Source organism: Ranitomeya imitator, chromosome 2 (genome assembly GCF_032444005.1).
Source record: "Ranitomeya imitator isolate aRanImi1 chromosome 2, aRanImi1.pri, whole genome shotgun sequence".
NCBI classification, from domain to species: Eukaryota; Metazoa; Chordata; class Amphibia; order Anura; family Dendrobatidae; genus Ranitomeya; species Ranitomeya imitator.
Window position 1 is genome coordinate 379051627 of NC_091283.1, and position 27598 is coordinate 379079224.

Sequence of the window (27598 nt, forward strand, 5' to 3'; positions counted from 1 at the left end):
ATACACACACACAGACACATGGACTCATTGTTACCAGCCAATGTAGGAGTGTTAATAGACTGAACCTACATAGGCTGTAACCAAACAGCAACTCTTAATTTAAAGATAAAAAAATTGTGTGGACTCCCGCGTAATTTTCAGTGGGAAAGCTGAGGGCTGATGTTAATATTCTGTGAAGGAGACAATATCCAGAAAGGTTCCCCGGCTATTAATATCAATTCACAGCTGATTGCTTAGCCTTTACTGTCTAGTTTACAGGGGGGCCCCAGAATAAAATTGACATAGGCTCCCCCCATAAAATCTAACCAGCAAAGGGTAGGCAGACAGCTAGGGGCTGATATTAATAGCGTAGGAAGGGGCCATAAATATTGACCCCCTCCCAGACTAAGAAATCCACTCTCAGCTGCCCCAGAAAAGGCACATCTGTAAGATGCGCCAAATCTGGCACTTAGCCTGGTTCATCTCACTTTACCTGTAGTGGTGGCAAGTGGGGTGATGGTTGATGGTTGGGGAGATTGATGTCACCTTTGAATTGTCAAGTGACATCAAGCCCACAGTTTAGTAATGGAGATGTGTCTATATGATGCGCCCATTACTAACCCCATAGCGGTAATATAAAAAAACACACAGAATAAAGATTTTTATTTGAAATAATGACACAGTCCTTTATTGAATCTAAATTAAACCATACTCACCGAACGCCTAATCCACTGACGCCAATGTCTCCTGCAACAAGAATAAAAAATAAACCACAATATTCCTCACCTGTCCACAGAGAAGATAATCTATAATGTCCCACAACGATCCTGATGACTTTGAGAGCAGTCACTCATGTGACTACTGTCAAAGACAGCCGGTGATACACTGACAGGAGGTAATCGCTCCTGCAGTTTATCACTGAGCTGCCGTGAGAGAGTTCACCAGCTGATCAGCTCCGGTGATCTCATGGCACCGGCGCTGCTTGATAAAGTTCTCACGCAGTGGTGGTGCCGCAAGTTGGGGCACTGGAGCCGATCAACTGATGAACTCCGGTGAACTCTCTCACAGCAGCTCAGTGATACACAGCGGGAGCGATTACCTCCTGTCAGTGTATTGCCGGCAGCCGGATAAAGAAGTCACATTGGTGGCAGGTGAGTATATGATGATTTATTATTTTGGATTTTTTCTAGGAGACATGGGCATCAGGGATTGGCTATTAAGGTGAGTATATGGTAGTTTATTATTTTACATTTTTTCTAGGAGATGAGGGCATCGCGGATTTGGTGTTAGGTGAGTATGTTTTTTTTAATATGTATTTAATTATTTTACATGTGTGAGCACATGCGCTGGCAGACAAGACTATATCTCCCATCACCGGTTCCTGCACTCACTGTTATCATTCACAGCAGATACAGCCTGGTGAGAGCAGTCGTCTCATCAGCCAACGCTTGTTGGCCTGCGGTAAGTGTTTTACCACAGGTCACTGCTGTGGGTCACAGCTGCGGGGTCACGCTAACATCTGGCAGCATGACCCTGCAGCGCTCTGACCGATGGTCTTACCAGCGGTAGTGTTACTGCTGATAAGAACCACCGCGCCTTTGTTTCCCACACTGTCAAACAGATAAGTGTGAGAAACACCATAGGAATCCCATAAAATGCTAACAAAAACCCAGCAAATCCGCAAACATTTTTGTACCTGCGTTTTTGCTGTGGATTTGACTGACTCAATTGAAGTCAATATGTGGAAACGCTACAAATTCACACAAAGAATTGACATGCTGCAGAAAAAACACACTGCAAATACTCAAATGAAATTTACTGATCATGTGTACAGCACTTCAGGATTGTCATTGAATTAGCTTGAACAAGGTTTCCACAGCGTTTTTGGCCCATTTCTGCATGGAGAAAACGCATCAAAAACCACACTGTGTGCACATAGCCTTAATGTTCAGTAAAAACTTAATTTTTAACTGGTGGTCTCCCTAACTGAGCTGTCCAATACCTGATCCTGGCAAACCAGCAACATCGGATACATGTGGCCAGCATGGGTGTAACGCCCTCATATCACAAGTCTACACACCCAGCCAGAACTCTCCTACCTCCATGTATCTGGAGATCTTATGGGCTCAGACTCCCGAAGGTCCCCCACCGACCCTGGAAGTGGTCCCCAACCAACCTCAAAAGTTATCAACGACCCTGGATGCACACATCTTGTCACCTGGGTGGATTGCATCGCGGGTGTAGAATTGGCAAAGAGCAGGAGAGAGGGGTGTATCCAGGCCCAGTTGGATGGCCCCGCTGGGGAAGAGTTTACACAGGAAATGACTCAGGGACTGGTGGTCTACTTTGACCACGGAAGGGGCTTTGGCTTCTTTATTTCAAGCACCTTGGACAAGTTGCATCTGAATGCCAGATCTGCAAGGTCCCAGTCTAGAGCCCAGAGAGCGCGTTCTATTCTTGAAGGAGGATTGGTCACTTGGATGGTTCACAATAAGGGTTTTCAGTATTAGTTCAGAGGCAAAAGGAGAGCCTGCAGCAGTGCAGCATCGACGAGAGGTGTCAGTTGTTAGGACCATAACATGAGGACTATTAATAAAGGTGAGCAAAAATGTTTATTGACTACTAAACCTATCATTTGAACCTTTTACCTTTTATCCAAAGTCCATAACAATCCTTCCTGATAGACCCATCATGGCCAGCATTGGAAGCTTTAGTGAAAAACCATGTCAATATTTATACAGGAAAAATATAACTCTTTGTACCGTGTTAGCCAGTAGATAGAAAAATAATGAGATTTGAGAGTGCTCAGTGGTTGATACTAGAGTTGAGTGACTTTTACTTTTTTAGGATCGAGTCGGGTTTCACGAAACCCAACTCTGTCAAAAGTCGGGTCGGGTGAAATCGTCTGATTATTGCGAAAAGTCGGAGGCCGACCGAAACACAAAACCCAATGCAAGACAATGGGGAATCAAAGTCGGCAGTGAGTGGAGGACAGGAAAACACCTACAGTGTCCATTTTAATGCTAAAAACATCAATTCTTATTTCTTAAGCTTGTCAATCTTAATTTACTTTATAATAATAGTTAGGCATTGAAAACAGGGGGCATTTGGCTAAAGTTGTGGGGGGGGTAGGGCTGGCTCAAGATTTTCGTGTGCCCAGGAAACGCGGAATACGTCACGGCGGTGGAGCAGGGAGAGGTAAGTGTTTCAACATTGCAAGTGCTGTGATCCTGAGCAAGCAGGGGGGCCCACTCATTGGCACTTGGCACTGGCACAGGGCCCCTCATAGTACAGCGGTGTGTTTGACGGTGGGTGGCGCCTCCCACTGGTAAGGGGACTCCTCCTTGCTTCCAGGCATGACATCACCTCCTATAAAAGGCAATGTCACTGTGGCAACCAGACTCCTGGGGTGCCACACAAGTGTAACTAGAAGAATTTATGCCATTTTGAAGACAAAAGTGGTCACCAAATATTGAAGTGACTTGCATTTCTCTTTTGTTCACTCACTTTGCAATTTGTTAATTGATAAAACAAACTACTAACACTTCTATTTTTGGAAGCTTGTTACTTTGTATCATTTTTTTCACCCCTGCCTAAAACTTTTGCAGATGTTTTGCAGATTGTGTTTATAAACAAAATATTTTATACACATGGAGGATATAAAAGGTGTGTAAATTGGATTTTATTCACTTTTCAATAAGAAGATGTTTATAAGCAATTACATACATTTCCTGATCATCACTCGATGCTCTAAATTACTGTCCCTTTCTTATGTAATGTGTGACTTTAGCGTTTTCTTAATAGATTTTGTCAATAAAAAGAAAAAAAAAAATCACTGCTTAAATGTGCGATTTCTCTGAGGTTTAGGATAATGTGATTTGTGTCTAAAATATTCTGGACATGAATATGGCTTCCTCCTTATATGAGTTCTCTGTGTAACAAGATTCGCTTTATTTATAAAAAAAGTTCACTATTTTCTGTGCATGAAAACGTTGTTTTCCCTTGTGTGAGTTCTCTGATGTTTGTGAATACTGGAGCCGTTAGTAAAATGTTTGCAACAACATAGAAAAAGAAGTATGCACATATGTATGGATCACCAGATAAAAGCCTTTATTATAAATGGCATTGGAATACAAAAAAAAATAAACATTTTAAAAACATTTAAAAAGCCAATAGGCCATTTATATGCAGATTAGGTGTGTCTATAGTTAGATTACCACTATTGATGGGCGAAACCACGCCCAATGTTCAAGATCTGCGGGTTCGCAGAGTTTTTTGTAAAGTTCGAGTTTGGGGCCTGACATGACACGAACTTGCGTCCGAACCCCGATCTCAGACTTTACATATGGGATGGGGGTGGGGAAGCTGTTAAAAAAAAAAAAAAACAAAAGCAGAAAATTAATAATAAACAGAATTATACTTACCTGTCCAGCGACGCATCCTCCCATCCCGCTGTCTCTCGTCCATATCTGCTTCGGGGCTCACTCATTAACTGCCGGCAGTATTCACTGCACTCGGCAGTCTTCGGCTTTCTCCGGCAGTGTTCGTGTGGTGACGTCACCACACGAACACTGCTGGAAAAAGCTTAAGACTGCCGAGTGCAGTGAATACCGGCAGAAGATAATGAGCGGCTCCGGAAGCAGATGCTGCCGGGAGACAGTGGGATGGGAGGACGCATCGCAGGACAGGAACGTATAATTCTAATGTTTATTATTAATCTTCTGCTTTTTTTTTTTACAGCTCGCACTGGACCAGAACTGTAACACGGGTTTCCCATGCAAAGCCGTGTTCGGAATGGTGTGACCTTACACTATGTGTTCGGTACGGTCCCGAACTTTATAGTTCAGGTTCGCCCATCCCTAATTACCACCTATCTTCATAAGCCCGATATATTACAGTTCACAGGATATCCAGCAAAACAAATCTTATATACAAAATAGATTAGTTTATATTGACATAGAATGACAAACAAAGGAATAAGAACAATTGGTAATGCCAAAGATACAAAAACAAACAAAGATTTCTCAATTACAATTAAATAAAACTGAAGTGATATGCATGTCAGTGCACAAGGACTTATACTAAGCACAGATAATACTCAAAATAATAAATCAAGTAGGGCAAAATAAGTATAACAAGGAACCAGTGAATGAGGCAAAGTAGAATGAGGAGAGAAAATCTCACGCGTTTCACCACACAAGCTGTTACTTCTTCAAGGGTAAGAAGGAGTAATGATGTCAGATAATGTCCCTTATATACACTTAAAGAAAATAGATATATAGAATAATGAGGTAAATTATTTAATTACTATGTGTAGGAGACAAATGGAGTAAATCAATGAGTTATATCAGACTTTAGAAATGCGCATGCGTGAACACAAAATATAAATAAAGTTGATTTTGAATATGCTATATTGATTGTCTGCTTGAAACACTCATTGCGCATGCCCGAACAAGAAGTGTTGAAGTATCTAGAGTTATAAATGCGCAAGCATAAACTAATTATCTGAAAGTGAGGGGCATGTGCAGGAAACCTGTCAATTTCTTGAGAATCGGCGCATATTTACAAGAGTAATTATGCAGAATATAAGAAAATTGTCCTATAGAGAAAGCTACAATGTGAGATTGACAAAGTTATTGGAAAGCAAAGGTGGGGCATGTACAGAAGACATCTGCGCCACTAATGATCTGTACACAGACCGTGCATGTGTAAAAAGAGAAATCCTTACATAACACATACATACATAATACATAGAATGTACAATTAATCCATAGTGCGTGCACACAGATTGTGAACATTGATGTGAAATAAGATATGTTTAAACAGGAACACATCAGAGGACAATGAAAAACAAGAAATTTATACTGTGAGTATGGCCTAAAAAAGTATCTGGAACCTTTAGTAGATTTAGGGCTCCTTCTCACTTGCGTAAAATACGGCCGAGTCTTGCAGGTTAAAACCCGGCTCTGCCGCCGGCACTAGGGAGCGGAGCGTGCAGCGCCAAGTATTGCTGTGCGGCCGCACGCTCCGCCCTGGAGTGCCGGCGGCAGAGCCGGGTTTTAACCTGCGAGACTCGGCCGTATTTTACACAAGTGAGAAGGAGCCCTTAGAGTATATGACACAACATTGGTGCCATAGCGATTTATCTGATGCTAACAAAAATGTGATTTGTGAGTATAACATCAAAATGACTTCCTCTCTATACGAGTTTTCTGATGAGGCACAAGGCTTGCTTTATTTGTAAAATGTTTACTACAATCTGAACTTGAAAGAGGTTTTGTTTTTCTTATTCTGTATGGATTTTCATATGGGAGCTGAGAGTGAAGCCATCATAATATTTTTTCCCACATTTTTGACATGAAAATGGTTTTTCCCTTGTGTGAATTCTATTGTGTGTTACAAGATTTCCTTTCTGAGAAAAACATTTCCCACATTCTGAACATGAAAATGGCTTCTCCCCTGTGTGAATTCTCTTGTGTCTAACAAGATAACTTTTGTGATAAAAACATTTCCCACATTCTGAACATGAAAATGGTTTCTCCCCAGTATGTGTACTGTGATGTGCAAGCAGGCGTGATTTGAATGCAAAACATTTCCCACATGCTGACCATGAAAATGGTTTCTCCCCAGTGTGTATTCTCAGATGTACAAGCAGGCGTGATTTGAATACAAAACATTTCCCACATTCGGAGCATGAAAATGGTTTCTCCCCTGTGTGAATTCTCTGATGTCTAAGCAGGTGAAATTTGCTTGGAAAAAATTTCCCACATTCTGGGCATGAAAATGGCTGTTCACTAGTGTGAATTATCTGATGATAAACAAGTGTTGCTTTCTGTGTAAAACATTTCCCACAATCGGAACATGAAAATGGTTTCTCCTTTGTGTGAATTCTCTGATGTGTAACCAGGTGTGATTTGCATAGAAAACATTTCTCACATTCTGAACATGAATATGGTTTCTCCATTGTATGAATTCTCTTGTGTACAATAAGATATTCTTTCTGAGCAAAACATTTCCCACATTCTGGACATGAAAATGGTTTCTCCCCTGTGTGAATTCTCTGATGTCTAGCGAGGTGTGATTTGCTTGGAAAAAATTTCCCACATTCTGGGCATGAAAATGGCTGTTCACCAGTGTGAATTTTCTGATGACGAACAAGCGTTCCTTTCTGTGCAAAATGTTTCCCACAAACGGAACATGAAAATGGTTTCTCCTTTGTGTGAATTCTCTGATGTCTAACCAGGTGTGATTTGTGTCTAAAACATTTCCCACATTCTGAACACGAAAATAGTTTCTTCCTTGTGTGAATTCTCTTGTGTATAGCAAGATCTCCTTTCTGAGAAAAACATTTCCTACATTCTGAACATGAAAACGGTTTCTCTCCATTGTAAGTCCTTTGATGTTGCATATACATTCTGTTATTTTTACTATGCTCAACAGTCAGTGATGAATCAGAAGACAGGACTTGTGGAAAAGAATCAGTTGAAAGCTCTTTGATGTGAGGACTTGGAGGTGGATCCAGGATAATGATCTGCTCTTCACATGAACCTGGCATGACATCATGATCATCTGTTTTAAAATGTGAAAATAGATATTTTAAATGCATTTCTATAAATATTTTGGTAAAATTCAATTGAGTAAGAGAAAGTTGACATTAGTAGATGGCAAAGCAATGACTAGAGGATTATTATGTTTGTTCACTAGGTAGTGCACTTTCAATAGTTACCTTCTCTGTAGTTTTGTCATAGAAACGTTTAGTAAAGACTCATGAAGGTGCCTGAAAGTCAGTAATAATGGGTGTCGGACGACACAGCATTTATTTTTAATAATGCCACATGTATATTTAGTAGGCCCAGGAACATGAGCTATTGTTCACATTGGTCTGAACGTTGACTCTTGTTGTGGATTGGTTTTGTTATTTGTGAATTGTTGAAAGGCTGCTGTTTACCTGCTATAATCAGTACATACAGTTTATTGTGTTTCTATCTTTGGAGGACAGGGATGCTGGATAATTGAACAATTGATTTTTGCGAATATGTTAATTACCCATTGTAGCAATCCATAAAGATTGTTGACCTGCATACAGTGAGGATCAAACTTTACAGATTGATCAAATACTCGAACAATGAAATTTAACCTCATCCCACCTTCCCCCTGACTTGTGGATGATGGCACGGAGAACAGCTATGTGTATAAAAAGGGACCTTTACCCTTCTGCAGAGAGACGACGCCAAAGCATCATGGCTCCATCAAGAGGAATAGAGATCTGCTCCATTCAACATCACTGAACCCATGGAGACGTTCGGAGAAGCCAGGTTGGAACCATCCGGACACCTGGCCCCATGGAGAAATTCAGAGAAGCCAGATTGGGACCCACTGGCAATCTGGCAATGTACCTCACTCGACTGTCAGATTCATAAGCTTGTCATTACCTATTCACTATGGGAGCGCGCCAAAATCGGGGTACCACCAGTTGGAGTTATCAGCCCTGGAAACACTGAAATTGTAGCTTATCTAATTCAGGCAAGGTAACTGAATGGTGAGCCTCTATAATTTACGTCATCTTATGTATTTGCTGGGACTGTACCATATGTTATTGTCTGTTGGTGGTCAATAAATTGCCACACTGTTTCATCCCCACACTGTGATGTCTGAACCTTTGGACTCACAATCTGATTTTACTGTATCAAAAAGCTTGGCACTCAATAATGCTTGTAGAAAATAAAGTCATTTATTTTGCATCAGGACAAACAGATCAGCTGTAGCTCGTATCTTGCTAAACGTTTTCGGTCCTTTGTGGACCTTCCTCAGAGCAAGTTTATCTAATGTAATACAGAGATTATACAAAATAGAAAAAAAGAAAAATAAGGATCAAAATAACAATCTGTCAATGTCAAAACACATTACATAACTCAATATAAGACAAAAAACATAAATAACTGCAATATATGTCAAAATGCTGAAATAACAGTGACTGCAGCTGTTAGACTAGTTTCCAGAGAGACAAGCACAGAGCGTTTCCAGAGTGACAAAACACAAAGCGTGACGTCCATTAAATAGAGAGTCATCAGAACGCCACCAGCGCTCCAGGCAACAGAACGGTAAGCACACACACGTGGCGTTCCCCCCCTCTAAACGCCCCTCCATTATGTGAGTGCGTTACACTGACCCATCATTGTTTCACCATTTTAGTGCACAGTGTGGGCACATCGTATGCCCAAGCAGCTTAATCTGCTCAGTCACGGTCTCCATTAGTGGTAAGCTTGTCCATCATTATCCTACACTTACCATGTGGTAGATTTCCCTTATAACCTGGGAAATTCTTATTGAATCTCTTTTTGAACATTGCAGCCTCTGAAATTTGCCTCTACATATAGTGTCAGCATACTCATGCATCTGGTTATATGTCCAGATCCTACGCTCCAGGTGATTATTCTCTTGCATCAGCCTATTTAGCATCACAGGACACACAACATGGGCAGCATTCCCATTGTCACCTTATTTCCTTCTAATCCTACTTCTCTTGAACTGTTGAGATTGCCTCTGTGTTTTATTACTCTGCTTTTGACACTACGTTCTCTTCTCCAGATCATGAGATGTTGGCACGATACACCAGAGCACGATTATGGCATTGTTCTTTTAGGCACGTCTCTAGTACGCATCACGATACCTCAGCTTATCTACGTCACCCACTTAGATCCATAAGGAGCACATATGTTCGTCTCTCCGTTCCACAATATCCTTTCCATTAGGATCTCAAGTTGGTACTGATGACTGTATACTTAATGGACGTCACGCTTTGTGTTTTGTCACTCTGGAAACGCTCTGTGCTTGTCTCTCTGGAAACTAGTCTAACAGCTGCAGTCACTGTTATTTCAGCATTTTGACATATATTGCAGGTATTTATGTTTTTTGTCTTATATTGAGTTATGTAATGTGTTTTGACACTGACAGATTGTTATTTTGATCCTTATTTTTCTTTTTTTCTATTTTGTATAATCTCTGTATTACATTAGATAAACTTGCTCTGAGGAAGGTCCACAAAGGACCGAAAACGTTTAGCAAGATACGAGCTACAGCTGATCTGTTTGTCCTGATGCAAAATAAATGACTTTATTTTCTACAAGCATTATTGAGTGCCAAGCTTTTTGATACAGTTGATTTAAGGGGCTGGAAACCCTACTTGAGCACCTCTACTCACAAATCTATAGAGTGCCGTGTATCTTCTTCTTGTCACAATCTGATTTTGTCAGTACCCAGCTGATGGCACCTTGTTCTACCTTGCTGGTAAGTAGAATCATAGTAGAAACAATGGACACTATTAACCCCTTACCGGCATCGGACGTACTATACCGTCCGATGCCGGCTCCCCTGCTTTGATGCAGGGCTCCGCGGTGAGCCCGCACCAAAGCCGGGACATGTCAGCTGTTTTGAACAGCTGACATGTGCCCGTAATAGGCGCGGGCAGAATCGCGATCTGCCCGCACCTATTAACTAGTTAAATGCCGCTGTCAAACGCAGACAGCGGCATTTAACTACTGCTTCCGGCCAGGCGGCCGGAAATGACGTTATCGCCGACCCCCGTCACATGTCCGGGGGTCGGCGATGCGTCTCCATTGTAGCCATAGAGGTCCTTGAGACCTCTATGGTTACTGATTGCCCGTCGCTGTGAGCGCCACCCTGTGGTCGGCGCTCACAGCACACGTGCAATTCTGCTACATAGCAGCGATCAGCAGATCGCTGCTATGTAGCAGAGCCGATCGGCTTGTGCCTGCTTCTAGCCTCTCATGGAGGCTATTGAAGCATGGCAAAAGTTAAAAAAAAAAGTTTAAAAAAATGTGAAAAAAATAAAAAAAACATAAAAGTTTAAATCACCCCCCTTTCGCCCCAATCAAAATAAATCAATAAAAAAAATATCAAATCTAGGCATATTTGGTATCGCCGCGCTCAGAATTGCCCGATCTATCAAATAAAAAAAAGTATTAACCTGATCGCTAAACAGCGTAGCGGGAAAAAAACACGAAACGCCAGAATTACGTTTTTTTGGTCGCCGCGACATTGCATTAAAATGCAATAACGGGCGATCAAAAGAACGTATCTGCACCGAAATGCTATCATTAAAAACGTCATCTCGGCACGCAAAAAATAAGCCCTCAACCGACCCCAGATCACGAAAAATGGAGACGCTACGAGTATCGGAAAATGGCGCAATTTTTTTTTTTTTTTTTTTTAGCAAAGTTTGGAATTTTTTTTCACCACTTAGATAAAAAATAACCTAGTCATGTTTGGTGTCTATGAACTCGTAATGACCTGGAGAATCATAATGGCAGGTCATTTTTAGCATTTAGTGAACCTAGCAAAAAAGCCAAACAAAAAACCAATGTGGGATTGCACTTTTTTTGCAATTTCACCGCACTTGGAATTTTTTTCCCGTTTTCTAGTACATGACATGCTAAAACCAATGATGTCGTTCAAAAGTACAACTCGTCCCGCAAAAAATAAGCCCTCACATGACCAAATTGACGGAAAAATAAAAAAGTTATGGCTCTGGGAAGGAGGGGAGCGAAAAACGAACACGGAAAAACGAAAAATCCCCTGGTCATGAAGGGGTTAATAAGGCCTCATTCAGACATCAGTGATTTTTCACATATGCATACATGTTCTGGGTGTCAGTGTTTTTCATCCAAGTTTCCTCAGTGTTTGGTCAAAGTTTCTGTTCTTATCATTTTCATCAGAGGTTTTTAAATTATGGTAAAAGAAATTGCAAGGCTTCTCTTATTGATTGCAAATCATGAACATCTTAAGAACTGACCACCACTGCCATCAGTGTGCGGTCCATGACTTCATGATTTTTACAGACCCATAGACCGGTATGGGTATTTTTAAATTGTGACTCAAGAAAATGTGAGACTAATTGTGACGTGTTCTATTGAAGAAACCCACATATAGAACAACAGACTTCTGTATTAGGCCTGAGATGGATTGTCTACAACTATTGATGGATCATGGATTCTCTCAGGTAAAGCATGAAGTGGCCATATATAATCTCAACTTATCCCATATCCTTTTCCCAATCAGGTGATTTTTCTAGCTTTAGTTTTTCTCTCTCCTTTAAGCCCTTCACCCCTGAGCCTGTTTTCACCTTCCCGACTAGGTAAAATTTTACAATTCTGACTAGGGTTGAGCAAAACGGATTGGACAAATTGAAAAATTGCCGACTTTCGGCAAAGTCGGGTTTCGTGAAACCCGACCCGATCCTAGTGTGGGATCGGCCATGAGGTCGGCGATCAGCACGCCAAATTCGCGTTTCGTGTGACGTTTTCAGCGCCATTTTTCATCCAATGAAGGAGGACGCAGAGTGTGGGCAGCGTGATGACACAGGTCTCGGTCCCCACCATCTTAGAGAAGGGCATGACAGTGATTGGCTTGCTTTCTGCGGTGTCACAGGGGCTATAAAGGGGCGTGCACGCCGACCGCCATCTTACTTCTGCCGATCTTAGCATAGGGATAGGTTGCTGCAGCTGCATCAGAAGAAGGGATATAGTTAGGGAGGGAAGATTAAGCCCCGAAACTGCTTGTGCTGTAGCGATTTCCACTGTCCAACACCACCTTTTCTTTGCAGGGACAGTGGAGTTTATATTTTTGTGCATCAGCGCTGTAGCTTATTAGGCTGCCTTATAAGGCTCCCTGATAGCTGCATTGCTGTTTGTACGCCGCTGTGCAAACCAACTGCTTTTTTAAAAGCAAAAATCCTGTTGCTTTTTTCTGCACAGTTATCTTGTTTATTTGTCCACACTTTAGTGTGCAGCAGTCCTTTTTATTGCTGCCATACTTGTCCTGAGATCATTGTAGGGAGATTGAAATTGTACTACAGCCCTTGTATTTTTTGATATATCTTCCAGCCACGTTCTGCCACTTACATTGTGTAGTGTAATACACTGGGCCTGAGTTTGGTTGCAGTCTCCCCCTCAAAAAAGGGATATTTAAATTGGCACTAAGTGGATCTATGTCAGTTGTTGTGAATTCTGCTTTTGGGCTCCCTCCGGTGGTTGTAGGTGGTAATGCAGTTGTCGTGCAGTCTTGGTCAGGTGTTTCTACTGATTGCAGTTCTGACTGGGGTATTTAGGTGTGCAGGATTAATTAGTCCTTGCCAGTTGTCCATGGTTCTGTGAGGAGTTGGTTCTCTGTCTGGTTTCTCCTGCCTTGCTGCTAAATCAGCAAAGATAAGTGTTTGTTTTTTTCTGTGGCACAAATGTTGTGTGCTTAATAATTTTGTGCTATTCTTTTGTTTTCTCTTGTCCAGCTTAGATTGTGTCAGTGTTTTCTCAGTCTTGTTGGATTCTCAGGAGTTGCAGATATACACACCACATCTTTAGTTAGATGGTGGAATTTTTTGTATCATCTGCTGTGGAAATTTTTTGGAAGGGTTTTAATACTGACCGCTTAGTATTCTGTCCTATCCTTTCCTATTTAGCTAGAAGTGGCCTCTTTTGCTAAATCCTGTTTCCTGCCTGCGAGTGTCTTTCCTCTACCACTCACAGTCAATATTTGTGGGGGGCTGCCTATCCTTTGGGGGTTCTGCTCTGAGGCAAGGTAGAATTCCTACTTCCATCTATAGGGGTATTTAGTTCTCCGGCTGTGTCGAGGTGTCTAGGATTTGTTAGGCACACCCCACGGCTACTTCTAGTTGCGATGTTAAGTTCAGGATTTGCGGTCGGTATAGTTTCCACCAACTCCAGAGAAAGTTCCATGCGGCTCCAAGGCCACCAGATCATAACAGTCAGTTCTGTTAGTTTGTCGTACATCTTCCAGCCACGTTCTGCCACCTACATTGTGTAGTGTAATACACTGGGCCTGAGTTTTGATGCAGTCTCCCCCCCCAAAAAAGGGAGATTTAAATTGGCACTAAGTGGATCTACGTCTGTTCTGTTTATATGTCGTATATCTTCCAGCCACGTTCTGCCACTTACATTGTGTAGTGTAATACACTGGGCCTGAGTTTTTTTGCAGTCTCCCCCCCCCAAAAAAGGGAGATTTAAATTCTCAACACGTTTATATACACCTACCTTGTTTCACAGTACCAAAAATGAGGAAGTCTGGTGGAAGAGGTCGTGGGCGGTCATTGCCAGCTGGTACTGATGGTGGTGGTGATGGTGGAGCATCTGGTGGTAGTGGGAAAAGCAAAATAGCACCAAGGCTCAAGGTGCTGAGCCAGCGTCATCACCTGGCTACCCAAGGCCTCGAAGGCTCCCTTATCTGAGAGTAGGAAAACAGCTTTTAAAGCCGGAGCAGCAGGAAAAAGTTTTGGCTTTCCTTGCTGACTAAGCATCTAGCTCTTTCGCCTCCTCTTCAGAAAGTTCAAAATATAAAAGCAGCGAGTCGTCGGTGGATGCTCCCGGTCAGGAACAAGTCGCTTCCTTGTGTCCTTCACCAAAAGTGAAGGATGCGGCAGGCGATACTACAGTTTACTCCATGGAGCTCTTTACACATACCGTGCCTGGGTTAAAGAGGGAAATTGTTAAAAGCCCATTACAAGATGAATCGGACATGGAGTACACAGATGCACAGCCACAGCTAGATTATTATGCTGTTCCATTGACTCAGATCACTACATTGCCCTCGCAGTGTACTGAGCCAGAATCTGACCCTGATGAGACTATGGTGCCCCGTCCCGAACACTATAGCACCTTACACGGCGACACAGAGGAAGGTGCACATGAAATTGAAGAGGAGGTGATAGATGACCCAGTTGTTGACCCAGATTGGAAGCTATTGGGGGAAGAGGGTGCCGCTGCCAGTAGCTCAGAAGCAGAGGAGGATGATCCGCAGAAGCCATCTACATCGCAGCAGCTTTCATCTGGCAGGCCCGTATCTGGACAAAAATGTTTGTCAAAACCAAAAACAGTTTTAGGACAGCATGGCCATCCGGTTAAAGTAGCACAGCGTGCAATGCCTGAAAAGGTATTCCATAGTAGGAAGAGTGCAGTTTGGGAATTTTCTAAACAAAATCCGAATGATCAGTGCAAAGTTATCTGTACAAAATGCTCAAAGACCTTTAGCAGAGGGAACAATCTCCAAAATTTAAATACAACGTGCATGCTTAGACATTTAACCAGCATGCACTTGCAAGCCTGGACTAACTGCCAAACGTCCCGTAACGTTGGTGCACATGCTCAGAATGAAGGTAATCAGCAACGGTACATTGCTTCCCTCACTGTAAGCCCACCGGTTAGGACACCACCAGCAGCAAATGTGGAGGTATCGTCGCAAGGCCAAAGCAGTCAGGGAATCACAAGGTTCTTGGTAGGAAACACTGTATGTAGGCCAACATCAAGAATACCATCACCAACCCTCTCTCAATCTGCCATGTCCACCACCACCCCTGCTAGTTCCACCATATGCAGCTCTCCAGTCCAGCTCACCCTACAAGAGACTCTCGTTAGGAAAAGAAAGTACTCATCCTCTCATCCGCGTACACAGGGTTTGAACGACCACATTGCTATACTAATCTCGTTAGAGATGATGCCCTACCAGTTAATTGAAAGCAAAGCTTTCAAAGCCCTGATGGCCTACGCATTACCACCCTATGACCTACCCAGTCGACACTTCTTTGCGAGAAAAGCCATCCCAGCCCTCCACCAGCATGTCAACGACCGCATTGTCCATGCACTGAGGCAATCAGTCAGTAGAAAGGTGCACCTCACAACAGATGCATGGACCAGTAAGCATGGCCAAGGACGTTACGTGTCCATCACGGCGCACTGGGTTAATGTGGTGGACAGCCATAGTGGGACAGTTCTGCCTAGCCCACGGTCTAGGAAACAGTTGGCTGTAGGCGTTCGCCACCCTTCCTCCTCCTCCTCCTCCAGAAGCGAAAGCTCATCCACAGAGCGCAGTCGCACGACCACTCCATCCGCAGCTGCCAGTGTTGCACACAAGGTGTCCCATTATGAAACAGCTAGTGGTAAGTGTCAGCAGGCTGCGCTACAAATGAAGTGTTTGGGCGACAACAGACACACCGCGGAAGTACTGGCCGAGTACTTGCAGCAACAAACTCAGTCATGGCTGGGCAGTGTACATCTTGAGGCAGGCAAGGTAGTCAGTGATAACGGAAGGATTTTTATGGCTGCCATAGCCCTTTTAGAACTGAAACACATACCTTGCCTGGCTCACACCTTGAACCTGGTGGTGCAGTGTTCCTGAAAAATTATCCAGAGTTACCAGCCCTGCTCCTGAAGGTGCGAAGACTTTGCTCGCACATCCGCTGGTCGCCCGTTCACTCCAGCCATATGCTGAACCATCAGCGATCGCTGAATCTTCCCCAGCACCGCCTAATAATCGACTTTGCAACAAGGTGGAACTCCACACTGCACATTCTTCAGAGGCTGTGCGAACAGAGGCGTGCTGTCGTATTTGTGGGAGGATACACATACATGGGCAGGCAGTTGGATGGCAGACATGGAGTTGTCTGGTGTGCAGTGGTTGAAGCTACAAGTCCTCTGTCAAGTCCTTCAGTGTTTTGAGGAATGCACACGGCTGTTAAGTGCAGACGACGCCATCATAAGCATGAGCATCCCACTAATGCGCCTGCTGATGCAAAGTTTGACGCACATTAAGGAGCAGGCTGTTGTGAATTCTGTGGCTGAATTCACTCCTGTGGTCACAAGTGGTACTGCAGCTTCTGAGCTTCCTCCCTCAGGTGTTCTGGTGAGCTCGTTAACTGCTTCATTACTTAACTCCGCCTGATGCGGCTATCCTTGCTCCTTGTCAATGTTTCAGTGTTGGATCTGAGCTGCTCCTGATTGTTCCTGTGACCTGCTGCTCTGTATAGCCAAGTGCTTTTTGCTTTTTTGTTGCTTTTTTTCTGTCCAGCTTGTCTTTTGTTTTGCTGGAAGCTCTGAGACGCAAAGGGTGTACCGCCGTGCCGTTAGTTCGGCACGGTGGGTTTTTTTTGCCCCCTTTGCGTGGTTTTGCTTTAGGGTTTTTTGTAGACTGCAAAGTTCGCTTTACTGTCCTCGCTCTGTCCTAGAATATCGGGCCCCACTTTGCTGAATCTATTTCATCCCTACGTTTTGTCTTTTCATCTTACTCACAGTCATTATATGTGGGGGGCTGCCTTTTCCTTTGGGGAATTTCTCTGGGGCAAGTCAGGCCTATTTTTCTATCTTCAGGCTAGCTAGTTTCTTAGGCTGTGCCGAGTTGCCTAGGTAGTTGTTAGGCGCAATCCACAGCCGCTTTTAGTTGTGTTTAGGGTAGGATCAGGTGTGCAGTCTACAGAGTTTCCACGTCTCAGAGCTCGTTCTTGTATTTTTGGGTATTTGTCAGATCACTGTGTGCGCTCTGATCGCTAAGCACACTGTGTTTCTGGATTGCCTTCATAACACCTGTCATTAGCAAACATAACAGCAGGCGTCTGCAGCCGAAGAGGAGGGAAGCCTTGATGACAGTCAGCCATTGTCTGCTCAGGGAACTCTCCTGGATGAGGTGGCGGAGAAAGAGGAGGAGGAGGAGGAGGATGGAGATGAATATTTATGGGAGGAGGATGCTTCTCAGGGGGCAATAGAAACTAGTGGCGTTGCAAGGTCAGGTACAGGGTTTTTGCGGGCCACAAGTGATGTTGATTTGCAAGAAAGTGCTCCTCAACCCAGCACAAGCAGTGAATTGACACCTGAAACATTGGCCCACATGGCTGAGTATGCCTTGCGTATCCTAAAAAGGGACAGCCGCATTATCAAAATGATGACCGATGACGATTACTGGTTGGCCTGCCTCCTGGATCCACGATATAAAAGGAAAATTACAAAATATCATGCCACATGAGAACCTTGAGCAAATATTGGCTACCAAACAAGCAACTCTTGTAGACCGTTTGGTTCAGGCATTCCCAGCAAACAGCGGCGGTGATGGTTCTCACACGAGCTGTAGGGGGCAACTTGGCAGAGGTGTTAGAGGTGCACAAATCTGAAGTGGCGTTGGACAGAGGGGTTTTTTGACCAGGTTGTGGAGTGATTTCGCAATGACCGCAGACACGATGTCATGGGGCTACCGCCACAGAGAGGTTCCAGAGAATCGCAGCGCTCTGGGCCTAGTTCATACACAGTGAACAGAAGCTCTTCACCTGTATTCTGACCTGGCTTTGTGCCAGCAGTGCAGGAGTTAACCCTATTGCCGAGTTGCTGAGAGCTGGGTCTCTCTCAGCTGAAGTGGATTTTGTTATCTGATCCTCTATATAGACCCAGTCCTGACTTCAGCTATTGTCAGTGATCAGTTCTACGGCCTGGCTTGGAGGTTGAAGGAGCGAAGTGTTGGTGTTGGAGGTTTATTTACAGAGATTGGGGTCTGCTGTTTTGGTTGCATGTTAACCCTGTTTTCCTTCCTAGTTTATTCCATCTCTTCCCTTCTCTGTGTTTCCTCTGTGGTTTTGTGTGAGCATTTTGTGAGTTTGAGACTTTTAGTTACCTTGTCTGTATACCCTGTTATTTGTTGTATTATTACACTGGTGCAGTCCACTTCCTTTGGGGGGAGAGGGGGCCACTCATTGGGCCCGGACAGGAGACAGGGATACGCTGGCGGCTCGGGCCTCCTAACCAACATAGGTACCCCCGAGATAAGGGAAAGCCAGGGCCCCATTAAAGTGGTAGGGATCGGTGCGGGTCCCAGTACGCCGTCCTGCCCCTTTATCGCCGCTTACGGCGTGACACACGACAGGTACTGCTGTAAAGTGACAGGAGACAGCATTTGTCCAGTATGGTTACCAACTATTTTTCCTCTCTTATCGATGTTCACCCTCATAGGTCATTCCCCTTTGATTGCTGGGCATCTAAAATAGACACCTGGCCTGAATTGGCAGGAGCTCGCTTGCCCAGCTGCTACTGTGCTATCAGAAAGAGTCTTCAGTGCTGCTGGTTCAATACTGACCGAAAAAAGGACACGTCTGGCTACCAGAAATGTTGATGATCTAACCTTCATTAAAATGAACCAATCATGTATTTCAAATTATTTTGCCCCACCTTCCCCTGCTGAGACATAGCTTGCCTGAAAAATGTTTTGCTTTTGGCCTCTTCTTACTGACTGCTCCAATTCCTCCATTTGCAGCTGCTGAATGTCCACCATAGGCCATTTTTATACCTCCCTAAATGGGCTGACTCCCCCACAGTGCCGTGGTCACCTCTTGGCGCAAGCACCCGTGCGAGTGTCGTTTGCCTGGACAGGGGGGTGTGCCAACTCTTGGGCGACGGCACTGGCACGGGGTCCCTAATAGTACAATGAAGTGTCTCTGATGGTGGTGGTGCACAACCAATGTCAGACACACCGTCGTAATATGAGGGGCCCTGTGCCAGTACCGCCCATGAGAGAGTGTCCCCCCCCAGCTGGAACAGTGCTCTAACTCTTGCAAAACTTACCTCTCCCTGCTCCACCACTGTGTAGTCTGTGCTGTTAAATCCTTCAATGGCACTGCCAATACAAATTTGTTGAAATGATAGATGATAGTTAAAATATACAGGGGCCCTGGCCTCCATTTAGACCAGTTAATACCTTGCGCCAACTACCACTGTCTGCTACTCAGCAGAGGAGCCCACCCCTGTACCTAGCTATGCCACCAGTTTATTTATGAACACATTTTTGGCAGACATTTAGCCCACTTTATTATTTTGGCCTACTATCTGTGTCAGCCACTTATTACAGTTGTCCTCTACTGAACAAAGCAATGCCACCTGTTTAATCCTGTTACCAATTTTGAACTGCATTTAGCCTACGTTTTTATTTTAGGCCTACTCAGTCTGTCTGAGCCACTTATTACAGTTGACCTCCACTGAACAAAGCAATGCCACCTGTGTACTCCTGTTACCAATTTTGAACTGCATTTAGCCTACTTACTCATTTGGGCCCAGTAACTGTGTCAGACTCTCATTACAGTTGTCCTCCGCTGAACAAAGCTATGTCGCCTGTGTACTCCTCTTACCAATTTTGAACTGCATTTAGCCTACTTTTTTATTTGGGGCCTACTAACTGTGTCTGCGCCACTCGTTACAATTGTCCTCCACTGAACAAAGCAATTCCACCTGTGTACTCCTGTTACCAATTTTGAAATGCTTTTAGCCTACTTTTTATTTTGGGCCTATATCTATGTTTCCTCCTCATCCTGCCCATTGCCTAGCCACTGCTAGATGAGTCTGCTGGTACATAGACCCAGACCACTACATTCCCCTTGCACTCTACACCCTGCTGAAAGTCAGGTTCCCCTTCCCGCATATTATACCACCTTACACGGGGACAAAGAGTAAGGTGCAGATGTAAGTGCAGGTTCATTCATCAGGTGGGGGGGCATACTCATTGGCACTGGCACAGGGCCCCTCGTAGTACGCAAAAGGGTCTCTGGCAGTGGGAGGCGCCGCCCGCCATCAAACACACTGCCGTACTATGAAGGGCCCTGTGCCAGTGCCAACTAGTGGGCCCCCCTGCTTGCTCAGGATCACAGCACTTGCAAAGTTGAAATACTTACCTCTCCCTGCTCCACCGCTGTAACGCTCATGCAGAGACTGGTTGGTGCGAGCGTCTGGGGGTGTGGCCCCACTGGACCACAGAACAAACTTCCCTGGAAGGGGCGTAACTAAGCAGCTTCCTAGGTGTTCGCTGGAGCCTCTGATGGTGAGGTCAAACTTGTGCAATAGGAAGCCACCAGGTGCCACTCCAGGGTGGAGTCTGACTGTGGATGCTGATCCCACCGGGGGCGAGACACAGGCAGGCAGGCACGCACGGCTGTGACACTGGCTGACGGATGGGTATGGCAGAGGCCCTGACGGGCAGACTGGCTTGACGGAGATACAGGCAGACAGACAGGCACGGCTAGCACTCAGGCAGACAGGCGGGCACGGCTGGCACAGGCAGACAGGGTTGATACTCTGGTAGGAATTGGCATACAGGCGGGTGTATGGAAACAGGTAAGAACCTGTTCAGACTGGAGAGTATATGGAAACAGGTAGGAACCTGTACGGCAAGTTGCTGAACAGAGGTAGAGCAAGAGCGGATGCGAAGCAGAACCACAGGAGGCGGAGTAAGAGCAGGAAGGAGAAGGCAGAGCTAAGAGCAGAGAAGGAGAAGGCAGAGCTAAGAGCAGAGAAGGTGGAGCCACGTGCAGAAATGCAGGAAGAAGAGCTGAGAGCAAGAGACGTAGAACCGCAAGGAGCAGAGCCAGGTAGAACCACAAGGGGCAAAGCCGCAGAGCGAAGCCACAGAGTGCAGAGCAAGGTCAGAGTGCAAAGCAAAGTTACAAAGAGCAGAGCTGAAAGCAAAGTCACAGAGTGTAGAGCAAGGTCAGAGTGCGGAGCAACGTCACAGAGAGCAGAGCTGAGAGCACAGAACAACAGGTTGTGATGGAACTGAGCAGAGAGAAGCAGAGCCACAGACAGTGGCGAACAGAGCAGAAAGATAATGCGGAGGTATACACAGCAGAGTGGGAAATGACTAGTGACAAAGAAGGAGCAGGAACGGACACAGACCAGAGTTCAGACAGGAACGAACACACAAACAGAACACAGATTAAGGCTTGCTAATTGCAGCCCTCTGAGACAGGAAACAGACACGACCTGGCAGCTCAGTAGCAAGTTGCTAACTGAGGGAAATAGTTTGCTCAGGCATCCTCCAATGGGCGAGGATGCCTTAAGTATCAGAGACCTCAAGGCTATTGGCCAGGAGCACCTTAGGGAGGTGCACACAGTCTCAATAAGAATCCGGAGTTGCTGGCGCCGCCCCCCTATGCACACAGCCAGGAAGTGTACACAGAGCAAGCGGCCATGGAGTCGGCAGCAGACAGATCTCACAGCATGGCACAGGGTGAGTGAGTAGATGTAAGAGGCAGGTGGGGAATGGAAGGCCATGCAATGATGCCAGCAGGGTTGTTACAACGCCGTGACGTATCCCCCCACAACTTTAGCCAAATGAGCCCCTGTTTTCAATGCCTAACTATTATTATAAAGTAAAATAAGATTGACAAGCTTCAGTAATACGAATTGATGTTTTTGGCATTAAAATGGGCACTGTAGGCGTTTTTCTGTCCTCCACTCACTGCCGACTTTGATTCCCCATTGACTTGCATTGGGTTTCGTGTTTCGGTCGGCCCCCGACTTTTTGCAATAATTGGCCGATTTTACCCAACCCGATTTTTGAGAAAGTCGGGTTTCGCGAAACCTGACTCGATCCTAAAAAAGTTAAAGTCGCTGAACTCTAATTCTGACCACTGTCACTTTATTTGGCAATAACTTGGGAACGCTTCAAAGTATCCCAGCGACTCTGCAACTGTTTTTTCATGACACATTGTACTCCATGTTAGTGATAAATTTAGGCTAATACTTTTGCGTTCATGAAAATATTAGAATATTGTCAAAAATAGTTACACATTTACCACATGTCTACATTACGTTATCATTATTTTTCAAACATTATTTTTTCTGATATGAAGTTAAAAGGGTTAATAGTTGATCAGCAATTTCTAACATTTCCAGCAAAATTTACAAAACCAATTTTTGTAGGGACCACATCACATTTGAAGTGACTGAGGGGCCTTTATGACAGAAAATGCCCAAAAGTGACACCATGTTAAAATTGCACCAAAATAAGTGCTCAAAACAACATTAACTTAGTTTATTAACCCTTCAGGTGCGTCACATAAATTAAAGCAATGTGGAAAGAAAAAAAACAAAAATTCTACTTTTTCCAACAAAATAAAAGAACATGTTTCATTTTCATAAGGGAAGCAAAAGAAAATGTACCATACAATTTGTTGAGCGATTTCTACTAAGTACGTTGATACCCAATATGTAGTAGAAGACTGCTGTTTGAGCACACGGCACGTCTTGGAAAGGAAAGGGCACCAACTTAATTCTGGATCTTAATTTTGTCTGCCATAGATTATATAGATATGCCCAAAACAGCAGAAACCCTCACAAGTCTCATCTAGGGGTGTAGTGAGCATTTTGAACCCTAAGGCGATTCACAGAATTGTATAACATTAGGCTGAGTAAATGAAAACCGACCATTTCTTACACAAAAATGTTGCTTTGGCCCCAAGTTTTTAATTTTCATAAGAGATAATAGGAAAAAATTAATGGTACAATTTGTTACCCAATTCTTCCTGAGTACGTCAATACTCCATATGTGCTCAAAGACTAGTTTTTAGGCTCAGAAGGGAAGATGCACCATACTGGAGTTCAGATTTTACTGGAAAGGTTTGAGGGTGACATGTCACATTGGCAGAACCCCTGAGGTGCCAAAACACCAGAACCCCCCAAAAGTAAAATCATTTTATAAACTACACCCCTCAATTAATTCATCTCAATGCAGTGAGGATGTTGACACTGCATTTGTCTCATAGGCTGGGGTCTCACTTGTGAGTTCAATGTGAAACTCACCCGAGTCTCTCGCATGAAGTCCCGGCACTGCCCCCGCCACTCGGGACCGGAGTGTGCGGCTGCATGTATTTCTATGCAGCTGAGAGCAATGGTCCCGAGAGTCGGCGGCAGTGCCGGGTATTGATGTGCGAGTTTCTCACATTGAACTCGCAAGTGTGACCCCGGCCATAGAATGTTATACCTCCCATATGTTACCCCGTTTTACAAACTACCCCTAGCAATGAATTCATGTAAAGGGGCAGTGATTAGATTCAGTGCGTCACAGAATTTTATACCATTGAGCAGTGACGAAAATTTAATGACATTTTTACCGCACAAAAGAAATGGTGTTTTAGCCTCAAATTTTACATTTTTACACCGTAAAATACCGTAGGTAAAAATGGCACCAAATGTGTCTCACAATTTGTTCTGAACATGGAAGTATCCCATATGTGTTATGATCTGGTGGTTTAGGAGCAACATGGGACGAGCTCTGAAGGAAGTGGTACCTGTACTGACCGCAGTCCCTAAGCTCAATACAACACTAGAAGTAGCCGTGGGATGCTCCTGACACTCCCTAGGCACCTCATCACAGCCTGAGAACTAACTACCCCTAAAGATAGAAACAGGAAAACTATCTTGCCTCAGAGAAAATCCCCAAAGGATAGATAGCCCCCCACAAGTAATGACTGAGTGGAGAGGGAAAAGACATGCACAGAATAAAACTAGGTTGAGCATAGGAGGCCAGTCTAGCTAGATAGATAGTAACATAGTAACATAGTAACATAGTTAGTAAGGCCGAAAAAAGACATTTGTCCATCCAGTTCAGCCTATATTCCATCATAATAAATACCCAGATCTACGTCCTTCTACAGAACCTAATAATTGTATGATACAATATTGTTCTGCTCCAGGAAGACATCCAGGCCTCTCTTGAACCCCTCGACTGAGTTCGCCATCACCACCTCCTCAGGCAAGCAATTCCAGATTCTCACTGCCCTAACAGTAAAGAATCCTCTTCTATGTTGGTGGAAAAACCTTCTCTCCTCCAGACGCAAAGAATGCCCCCTTAGGACAGATAGGACAGGATGGAATACTGTGTGGACAGATAGGACAGGATGGAATACTGTGCGGTCAGTATAAAACACTACAAAAAATCCACACAGAGTTTACAAAAATCTCCACACCTGACTAAAGGTGTGGAGGGTAAATCTGCTTCCCAGAGCTTCCAGCTTCACTGAATTAATTCATACTGACAAGCTGGACAAAACATAGAAACCACAGAACGGACAAGTCCACAACCTGTGGACAGAAAAGAGCAAGCAAGGACTTAACTTTGCTGAACTGGTCAGGATAACAGGGAAATCCAAAAGAGATGTGAATCCAACCAGGAACCATTGACAAGTGGCACAAGCTGAAGGAAAGAGCCAGGCTAAATAGCCGAGCAGAATAGACAATCAGTGGAAGCAGCTGCTAACAGCTAAATCCAAGGAGCAGCCATTCCACTTAAAACCACCGGAGGGAGCCCAAGAGCAGAACTCACAAAAGTGCCACTTAGAACCACCGGAGGGAGCCCAAGAGCGGAATTCACAACACATATGTGTCTGTACAGTAATGCTTTGCTATACAGCTAGACTCGGAGGGAATGAGCGCGATTTCACTCTTGGAGAACAAAGCGTAGAATAGTTTGCAGATTCCATATACAGAACACTTAAGCGCCAGAAGAAAAGAATACCTACTCTAGGGACCCCATTTTGGAGATTACACCCCTCTGAGAATTTAAATACAGGCGTAGTGACGATTTTGACTACATGGATGTTTTCCAAAAACAAACAGCAATGGATGTTGCTGAGTGAAAACTGTATATCTCCCAGTGTAGTGCCCAGTACTTTGTAGTGCCCTTATATTATGCCCTACTCGAGCTTCTTGAGACATGCACCCCTAAGTTAATGGCTCTTATTGCTATAGAAATGCCAAAAATGTGGATGCTATAAGTGGTTTAGACACACTGTGGGATTCTGAATGGAGGTGGGCATTTGAATTTGGGATCACGGAATTCGTTGGATTTCTTTGGGGGCACGAGGGCCCATTGTCACAGGTTTACCAAGACAGAGAAGCCAGAAGACCACAGCATGTGATATATTCTACACCTGCACTGATCAGAAGCACTTCATCTTCATATTAAACAGTGTAAATTTCTAAAGCTCCTGGAGATAAAGCTCTCAGCTGTGCACTATTACCCACTCCCATCTCCTATATAAACTGAGTCCTGGCTAGCACTAATTGTCAGAGCAGCTTATGCTGAATGGCTGGAGGTTGTTGTTGGTTATTATATGAGGATTTGGGTGGGTTTATCTGTGACTGTTGCTAGTTTTTTGAGTCTGTGATAATTCCCTTTGTTCTCCTACCTTGGTTTAACCCCATCCTCCATGCCTTGGTGCATACCTCTGTAGTTTATATGTGTATACTTGTATGTTGGTATTTTTCGTCACCCCTGTTTGTATTACCTTGTTAGTCCCTATCCTGGATCTCGTCATATCTGACAGACCGAACATTCAGTGTCTCCCTCCCCCACACAACCTTCTCACTTCGCCCCTTGTCAGTCGGTGTTCCCCAAGGTTCTGTTCTAGGACCCCTACTCTTCTCCATCTACACCTTCGGCCTTGGACAGCTCATAGAATCCCACAGTATGCAGTACCATCTCTACGCCGATGACACGCAGATCTACCTATCCGGACCTGACCTCATCTCCTTACTTACCAAAATCCCACACTGTGTCTGCTATTTCAACCTTCAGCTATGTTTACACAACTTGTTTTAGCACATTTGCATTGCTTTCAATGGTGAAAAAAACATTCCCCAGGAAATGTAATTTTAACTTTTTATTACCTTGTCAGGGCATGTGGTGTGTGACATGATCAGACATATCCTGTTTAACCCCTTTCTGCCATCCGACGTACTATTCAGTCCATGTGACTTGGGACTTAACCCCTCAGAATAAAGCGATGCAAAAATTATTATTTATTTTATACAAAATAGATTTTATTGTACAAAATCGCCAAAACATAAAAAAATATATAAATAAGATATCGCTGTAATCGTACTGACCCGAAGAATAAAACTGCCTTATCAATTTTACCACACGTGGTATAAACACCCCACCCAAAAGAAATTCATGAATTGCTGGCTTTTGTACATTCTGCCTCCCAATAAAAAGCGATCAAAAAATGTCATGTGCCTGAAAATGGTACCAATAAAATCGTCAACTCTTCCTGCAAAAAACAAGACCTCACATGACTGTGGGCCAAAATATGGAAAAATTATAGCTCTCAAAATGTGGTGATGCAAAAACTATATGTCACGGGGCTACCGCGACAGAGAGGTTCCAGAGAACCGCAGCGCTTTGGGCCTCGTTCACACACAGTGAACAGAAGCTCTTCTCCTGTATTTTGACCTGGCTGCTTTGTGACAGTAGTGCAGGAGTTAACCTTATTTGCTAAATTGCTGTGAGCTGGGTCTCTCAGCTGAAATGGATTTTTGTAATCTCCTCCTCTATATAGACCCAGTCCTGACTACAGCTAGTGTCAGTGATTAGTTCTGCTGCCTGGCTTGGAGGTTGAAGGAGAGTGATATTTGGAGCTTGGAGGATTATTACAGAGATTGGTGTCTGCGGTTTTGGTTGCTTGCTAAACCTGTTTTCCTTCCTAGTTTTCTCCTTCTCTTCCCTTCTATGTGTACCCTCTGTGGTTGTGTGAGTATTTGGTGAGTTTGTGACTTTTAGTTACCTTGTCTGTATACCCTGTTTATTGTTGTGTTTATACACTGGTGCAGTCCTCCTCCCTGGGGGGGGAGAGGGGGCCACTTATAGGGCCTGCACAGGGGACAGGGATACGCTGGCGGCTCGGGCCTCCTAACCATCATAGGTACCCCCAAGGTAAGAAAAAGCCAGGGCCCCATTAAAGTAGTAGGGACAGGTGCGGGTCCCAGTACGCCATCCTGCCCCTTTAACGCCGCTTACGGCGTGACACTATATTTTTGCAATAAAAGCAGCTTTTAGTGTGTGACAGCTGCCAAACATAAAAACCCTCAATAAAAAACAGCTATAAATAGTAAATCAAACCCCCCTTCATCACCCCCTTTGTTAGGGTAAAAATAATTAAAAAAAAAAAATTATTTCCATTTCCCCATTAGGGTTAGGGCTAAAGTTAGGGTTAGGGTTGGGGATAGAGATG

General features: G+C 44.2%; 1 long non-coding RNA gene and 1 pseudogene across 1 annotated transcript; one reads left to right on the forward strand and one right to left on the reverse strand.

Annotated features, from left to right (window-relative positions):
* Positions 1 to 6265: 6265 nt before the first annotated feature.
* Positions 6266 to 27598, reverse strand: part of LOC138666624 (zinc finger protein 665-like) — a 114354-nt pseudogene continuing 93021 nt past the window's right edge.
* Positions 9053 to 10108, forward strand: LOC138664058 (uncharacterized). The gene is made up of 5 exons (XR_011318286.1): positions 9053 to 9080; positions 9172 to 9236; positions 9331 to 9405; positions 9568 to 9743; positions 9996 to 10108. It is a non-coding gene; the product is annotated as an uncharacterized lncRNA (long non-coding RNA).